This window comes from Liolophura sinensis, chromosome 13 (genome assembly GCF_032854445.1).
Source record: "Liolophura sinensis isolate JHLJ2023 chromosome 13, CUHK_Ljap_v2, whole genome shotgun sequence".
Taxonomy (NCBI): Eukaryota; Metazoa; Mollusca; class Polyplacophora; order Chitonida; family Chitonidae; genus Liolophura; species Liolophura sinensis.
The window spans coordinates 21,298,050-21,306,883 of NC_088307.1; positions in this window are offsets into that span (position 1 = coordinate 21,298,050).

Here is an 8,834-nt window from a genome sequence, read left to right on the forward strand (position 1 = left end):
TTCAATCGCTATAACACACGAGGTGTAGTTTCTATCTCGCCTCTACACGTGGAAATTGCGGATTTCCCTTTCAAACTGCCATCACCGTTGACAGGTTGATAATAAGCGATTGGCGACGTTGTCGAGTTGTCTTCCGTCAATATAAACATCTCGAAGCCTGTCGCCTTTGCATTCTTTTAATGTGATGACAACACAGCATATTGAATAATAGGCCCATCACGTCTAAATAAATTGCTACTAACGTTACTGCATTTTGTTTTATTTCCTAATTGCCCTTAAGCCATGCTAGGGACGAGTGTACAATGCTGCTATTAAAGCCCGTATTTCACCGGTTACGTGTGGCCATTTGGCAGCTAACACAGTGTCGTCACTGCTCTGGTTTTACTCTCTACGCCACAGTCTTTAACATTCAAAGGAAGGCCAGGCATCTCTTTATTAACTGTGTTTTAGACATTCTACAATACGCATTTTAGTCACAGATAATAATCCATTTATGCGTCGTACGCCAGAGTGGATTATCTTTGAGCAAATTTCTATGCTAGACAATTCCACTTCGTGAACAGCTTGGTAAATACACGGTCTTGCTTATGGCATATCACGGACACAAATGCGAGTTTGTAAATATATCTTTCTGAATCGTGTTTTTGTCTCAGGTACATTTACATATCGTCTGTTACTACGAGTAGGTTATTATTCATTCTTTATACTTGAAAGATAATTGTGTTCTAATCATTGTATTTGGAAACGCTAATGGGTTTAAGCTTTTTTGTCAACAAACTGCCAAATGAGTAAAATTCGGATAAAGGCTGTTAACACTGATATGTCGTACGTTGCTTTCGTCTGTCTTTTGGCACTTGCGAGCCATCCTCTGCCCGTTTTAAGGTTTTGTTAACCCTACAATATACACAATCACTTGATACTGTACACTGTCAGAGGACTCATATCATTGCAAAAAACTTCCCTGAAAGCAGGAAAATCAATCTGGATTTTAACTTACAAAATTTTAGGAGAATTGGACTGTCTTAACAGAAAACAGCCTCCATGGTGGTATATGATCCTTATATATTAACGAGAAAGGCGTAATTGTCCGTTACTTTTGAATCACAATCTGTTCGGTTAAGGTCTGTAACGCTCGCCATTTTCGAACTGTATCTAATACCGCTTAACCTGGGGCTAGGGGCCGTAAAGGCAGCCATTTTCAATACATCTGCATGATGCCTTTATGAACAGTTGCAGTCAAAGCGCGATTGAGATACCTTGTCTAATTGTTATTTGACCTGGAACTCATCCATGGACTACCAATTTGAACTTTGATACGGAATTCATGCCTGGATTATCCACTTTCTGCCCGGTATCATTGAAAACTGATGACCTCTTCTCTCTTGTGTGTTACCGTCTTTATTTCCTATTTGTATGATTTCTTACATACCTTTGTCTTTGGGAGTTAGTGTTAAACTTTGTTTTGGAAATGAATCCTGCGATTATCGAATTGGAACGCCCTTTACGGGCTATGAATGGTATACACCTTGCCTTAAGCAGAATTGGTGGGGTGGGGGGATGCAGCGATGTTAATAATGCAGAGATTGCTAATTTACAGCGCCTGCTATTCACCAGTTGCATTGTCCTGGTTATTTAATTATTTCATTATTAATAGTGAAGAACTTTTTGCATCACCACGTGTAAATGTTTCACAAGCTTTCAACCCTCTTGCCGGGATCACTTGACACAGAACGCTGCAATTTCGTCGTGGTGTCTTTGTCGTTGTCATGGGACCCACGTACGACTTTAGGTCTAAAGCAGGATATATTTCATTATTGCTTAACTCCATACTGATAAAAATTCACCTATAACACAACAGTTTTTATGCCTGGGAAAAACCATCGACCTTCGACAGGATACTGACGAACGTGTGACTTTGAATGAAGACAAATGGTGTTCAACGAACGTCAGACTCCTTAAACGGCCACACAAGCGTCGCCGATCGCGCCCCAACAAACAGCGGACATATCCCATTTAATCACAGAATCAGAGCATTAGATCACTGCAGTACAAGTTAGTTTCCATGCCTTATGCGTTAAAAGAAAAGACCACATTTGACATTGCCTTATCTCAAAAATCGGAGCTTTACTTCGTCGCAAAAAAATAGTTAACGACTTTGCAAAGAGTGTAGGCAATCAGAGCGCATGAGTCATTATTCTTACACTATATGAATATAAATTTCGTCAGCACGAAATAACAGACATTCTTTACGAATAAGAGAGCCTTGGCAATTCTGCTTCTTTATTTGTAAAGGATGATGTGTTACGAGGACATTCCCATCAATCAGTTGTAGGATTACAAGAAGTTCTTTCGCTACCTTATGACTTCCGGCACATCCTAGACAGCCTCCTTTTTTCGTTGATCAAAGATCGTTTGATATTTGAAACTCGGCTTATCATATCTTTCCCAAACTATTAAATCCGCGATTGCGATGATAATTTTGTATTTAACTACTACTCGTGAATATTCATGAGGAGGATTAGTGGCTTCTCATTGGACAAGCTTCAAACATGGCGGAGCCTTGAAAAATGCAACTCCTGTTGAATAATGAGAATTTATTTATCCATTATCATTTATCTCCCTCACAGAATGTTTACAAAAAAATCTATACAAAAAGTGTATGTAGTCATATTGGTGATTAATCCTTGATTTATAGTTTTGCCAGGTTTGAGCTTTGTTTTTCTCAATACAAAGAAAACTAAATAGACTTCATACACATTTTGTACTTAATGTTTTAATCCTAAAAAAATCGTCGTGATTTGTGATGTGATTTCAAGACAATTTATATCACAGATTTCCAATGAAAAGTTCCCAGTTCGTTTTACAGTATAACATGTGGTTTTAAACAACAATCAGATATTTTTGAAGTTCACTGTCGTTCTGCATTTTAAATACCTTAAATACTTCCGTAATCCTTCATTCATTCACTTCATATAAAGGGGGCTATATCCCAGGGAGATTCGTAGATACAGACTGAATGCAATTCTTACATACATTAAAGACTACCAATTTAATCACTACTCACTATTCAGGTCTTTGTAGCGCGCCTGCGACTATCGTTGAAGACATGAGGATAGGTAAAGAAAAGAGAAAAAGTGAACTCCTCAAGAACATTACAAAAGCAGACTAGCGCTTCACAAGCCAAATAATAATGCTCATGTATACGTTAATGGAGATAAAATGTTACCAAAATGCATCAGCCGTGTGTGCGATACATTTCGAGAACAAACACTCTGAACTTTCAGAGACGTGCCTACACGATTTTACTGCCAGTTTGCGTCTTGGCCTTCAAAACCACACTTCACTCGCATTTATAGTTAATTTGATCCACTACCCTGCTTCATTAAAACGGACAATTGCGGAGCAGCGTTAATTGACATTTTGGCACACAAATGGGGAAGTTTCACTTTGGTTAGCAAGACCTTTTTGAAGCCATTGTCTTTGTGATGTGGTCCTATATTATCTTGGAATGGCGCTAATAGCCTTTCGTACATGCCTCCGCGAGCCATTACCCATGTTTGATGACGAGTCAGCACGAAACAAAGCCGTCATTTGCTGGTTGAAAAAGGCTAAGTTATACGGTCACCTGTACATTCAACGGCTTACTGCTAAACGCGAGTCGTCGAGATGGGAACGTCAAGATAATCGCGGGGACATGTCAACACGGGGAGCACGACAATTACAGTGGATGGTTGAAGGTGGCCCCTTTGTTTTCACGTACATCGCATCTGCGTCGTATTGCTATTCTGTCTTCGTGTATAAAAACGCGAGCGGGAAGGATCCGTGACAAAGATATGCCACTTGACGATGTCAAAGAGGTTTGTACCTTTCATGAGTTGCTTCAATTAACTTTCTCAGCAAGTGCCATGTGGACACTTTAGCCACGACAAAAGGGGTCGCTTTAACTAATGTTTCAGCTTAGGATGAAAATTTACCTTGGTAATTCAACCGAGGTAGACATCAAAGGCCGAATGGATTTCTCAACCATTTTACAATGCCTTTAAAGCATACTGGTACTTAACATTAACCAAGTATATATAGTCTTCTTTTTCTTCATAAAGTCAAGATCGACCTGTGAGTAAAAAGGCTCTCACAGCCACTTTGTTAGTTCTTGGTCATAGTGTAATGAGTTCAGTATGGAAATAGAGAGCTGGCTAAGTGTTTACGCATTTGTCCAAGAAACAGTGATCTCCAGTAGGTACTGTCGTGGCGAGAGTTTGTCGGGGCAGCCCACGTCGGGGTTTCAAAAACACCGACATGAAAAGATATGAAAAAGTTGTTTTTTCCTTTTGAATGTCATTTAAACAAGAATTTTATTTTTTCAATTTGTTCAGTTCAATAACGCACCTCGCAAAAAGAAAAGTCCATATTATTGTCCTAATGAAAGATACGGTGACTTAAATTGATTTTCCACGATGGTAGAGATGCTTACTTGCAGATAAAAGTCTACGTATCTATGGGTCTAATCAATATTTAACCACTTTACCACGTTTTTTTTTTATTTTCATTGGTAGTCACATACTCGAAGTCCCCTATACCAGGCGTACAAAACTTGATTTTCTCTACACGTCAACGTTTAACCGTGACCGCCATCGTATCAGTGAAAAAAGAGTTGATTTACGTTAACTGTCACATCCCGCAAGAATCCATTATCATTAATCCATTAACGCGATGCTTTTCACTTATCTCTCTTGTTATGTGTCTATTTTAAAGGACAGGATGTCATACATTTTACAGACCAACCGACAGACAAATTAGTTAACTGAGTTCCCCGGTGTAAAAAGATAGAATGATAAAAACTTGACCAACCGAGAGCCGGATCAGGCGACCGACCGACCGAACGACCGATCGACAATATTTCGCAGCCAGTAATTCTTGAGTGAAGTCAATAAATGAAGTTTAAACCTTACACCGTAGTCGATGTGAATTATTCTCGGGTACTGCGTGAAAAAATCAAATAAATTTTATATCTTTCATTTGTTTTATTGGAGTTTTACGCATGCTCAGGAACATTTCAATTATACGAACTCGGCCAGCATTGGATGAAATCAGGCAGAGCCAGGAGAAATAAACCCACGGCCATCTGCATGTTGGTTGTAGACCTTCCCGCGTACAACCATAGAGGACGCCATTATGAGCTGGATTTGAACTCACAACGACAGCATTGGTGATAGGCTCCTGGGTTATTGTGCTGCGCTACCATGCTACACACAAGGCCACAGAGACACCGTTATCCCACCCACTCCGCCCCAAATTAAATTAATAAATGTATTATTCAATGTTGTGTGGTAAAAGTCAACGTTTTCCCCAGACGACACCTTTATTTATCTGATGTTAGCGTCGATTATCTTTACAGATTATCGGATCAGTCTGCGTGTCTCGCAGATTGAGGACGACTGGTAACCTTTTTATCGTGAACCTTGCCATCGCAGACTTTTTGGTCACCACCATAGTGTGTCCCTTCTCCATCGTGGGTAAGTACACAAGTAGAGTAACTCTTCATTGCCAGTCTTTGCTCTCTCATATTTTTGGTCACCACCATATTCTGTCCCTTCTCCGCTGTTGGTAAGTAGGCAAGTAGAGAAACTGTACATCCTGAACCTTGCCATTGCCCATTTCTTGGTCATCATCATTGCGTGTCCCTTCTCCATCGTGGGTAAGTACGTAAGTAGACAAACTATTCATCGTGAACCTGTGGGAAAGTTCGTCAGATTTTTGCTCAAAGCAGTACAGTTTTTTCACTTATACATCTGTTGCACATGTATATATATATATATAAGAAATATATTCTTGAGTATAAATGCTCCAATCGACGAAATATCTTAATTAATCTATTCAAATTACGTTTTTGTTCCTCTGCTTGTTTAAATTGTTAAGGGTATCCGCATAAGCGGTGATCTTCAAAAGGTGTTGCGTCGCTCTATTTATATTTAATTTAATTTCATGCTTTATTTATTTAACGAGGATTTCTCACAGCCTAATGGCTACTACGGAGATCGCCTCAAAGCATCAGTTAACAACATAATAGCTAAGTACATACATATAAATATGGGAATACATATTTCAGATAAGGAATATAAGTTGAAATAAATAAATTATTATTTACAATGTTAACATCGTTATTACCATTACCATGGTCATGGTCAAACCTTTCTGTATCATTGATAAATTTATGTACACATTGAAAAACAAGTTTATTATCATCGTAATTTTAGATCTTTAGAGCTAAACAAAAGTATATTACATATATATCGTGAACATTGTGGAATAAAATATACTATATATATATATATATATATATATATATATATATATATATATATGTATGTATATATATATATATATATATATATATATATATATATATATATATATATATATATATATATATATATATATATATATATATATATATAACTTGATATTTCGTCCAGAAGATCAATATTTTTCGCGAGCTCGAGACGACAATTAAGAGAACCTATCGAATGACGCATGCGCCCCTGACTTCGTGTGGGTACAGAAAAAAACGTCCAGTGCGAGAGGCTGTATTCCTGCATGGCCCGTTTGGCGAATGCTATGGCTTATTGAAGTCCGACTGAACAATCAGAGGCCCAAACATTCTTTTTCTAAATTTAGATAAGAAGTTATTTATATTCGTAAACCTATGGCAGTGATATAAAACCCAGAAGTGTTTCCCAGATACGTTTTAACTCGCCACCTTGTCAATGAATTCCAAATGCGAGATTTGCTGCATGTATATACTGATTAAACAAAATTGTTTTTTCGTTAATTGTTTAGGGTTATACCACAATAGCAACAATTGGCAATGCTTTTATCGTTATATCCATCACTTTTACATTAATAGAATAATTGTACTGATTGTACATTCGTTTTTCACTGTCTATATTGTCGGCTGACATGCAAATAATTTCTCCAGGCTCAACACTTGATGTAGATTTATCAGGTACTATTTTCCTCTCTAATCTGTATCCCCAATCTAGATTGGGGATCGTAGTACAAAAAGACATATGTATGTTCAGCCGGGTTGATAAATTATGGAAAACTGTTTTGCCAAGGGCGCCTGTGTACATATTCCATTATATATTTTAATAGTTTTCGAAGAAAGCTTATTCCGTCGAAAAGGTAACATTTGGCTGTGGGTGTTGGAAAATGCCAATATCGGATACGAAGCAACACTGCAGATCAGTTGCACTCCGAAAGCCAAGACGGTGTTTGCAAAAAACAAAAAAACAAGGAGGTGGGAAGAGGTGGGGGCTGGGGTCTCCGTACCCAAGGTGATTAGCGTGCCAGCGAAGCGCAATGACCCAGGAGACTCTCACCAATGTGGTCGCTGTGAGTCCGGGTAATGCTGGCTTCCTCTCCTCCCAATGGTTTTGAGTTTCTCTGGCGCTCTGTCTGGTTTCCTCCCACCATGCTGCTGGCCGCCGTCGTATAAGTGAAATATTCTTAAGTAAGACGTAAAACACCAGTGAAATAAATAAATGAAATTGAACAACAAATTGTCCTCTTCTAACGTAAAATCGTTTGATTGTAATACAAAATGTCATTGTTTTAAATAAGGTTCTTCATTGGTATTTTTGGCATGACAAGAACCGTCTGTTGCTTACTGCAAGTAAGTTAATAATATTTAATCATTTTCTATAAATATTAAATGTGCATCAACAAAGTGCTTTCATTTTAATGCATAATTTTATCCACGGGTAAAACTGAATTTAAAATGATTAACCGTCTTGATCAAAGGCCATCAACTAGACAATGTGGATCAACGAATCAGAGACTGTCCTCAGATTATGAACTGCCATCAGACGCGTGATGAAGTGATCAAGGTCGCACTTTCGGCGCGTCACGATGTAGTACTAACCCGCGCTTGAACTCTCCAACCATTAAGTCAATCAGTTGTTCTCACTGACGGCGAGGCCTGATGCGGCCTGATGAGGCGTATATCTGGGGGGTTAGAGCTGGCGCAGCAAGTGCGAACGTACCATTAAATCACGTGGGACCAGCTCTGAATTTTTCTGCCTTATTAGCCACCAAGATCAGCTCTGTCTGGGAAAAGTTCTTGTTGTTGTTGTTTTTGTTGTTGTTACTGACGGGAATAGTGTTCAGCTTGTTCTACAGGGTTGAGCGCATGTCTGAAATGCGCATGCGTTGCAGCTTGAGGCCGCACATTAGTATTTTATTTGTTTTCTATGTCTAGGTGTGTTTGAAGGTCCGAGGTTTTTCTATGGCAGAGAAGACTTCTGTCATCTTGTGGCGTTTATCTGTCAGACGAGCTGCATGGCCTCGATGTGGAACATAGGCGCCATTGCTGTGAACAGGTGAGAAAAACAAGGCGTTTGCCAAGGGAGGTTGAAAGAGGCTGTACAGGAGAAGTTTTAACAAAACATCCTGTCGAATTTGTGCCTTTTCGGATATAAATAGATAGATTGTGTTTATTTGAGATACGAATATAGTCGATTGAAAAAAGCATATACAATAATGAATAGTGATATAAAATAGAGAAGGCCACACGTAACATAGAGTGTCTGTTTTCGTATTACAGAAACAAGTAAGGTTAATGACAGGGAATTATTTGATATAATCAAAGGAGTACAGCATAGAGAGTAAGAACAGAGCGGCGACAACAGTGTGTTACCTGGCAAATGGTCACACGTAACCGGTGTCACCATTTGCCAGATAACACACTGCTGTCGCCTCTCTGTTCTTACTCTCTATGCTGTACGCCTCTTGTCAATTTACCTCAGCCAGGGTGCAATATATTAGATGTCACTGGT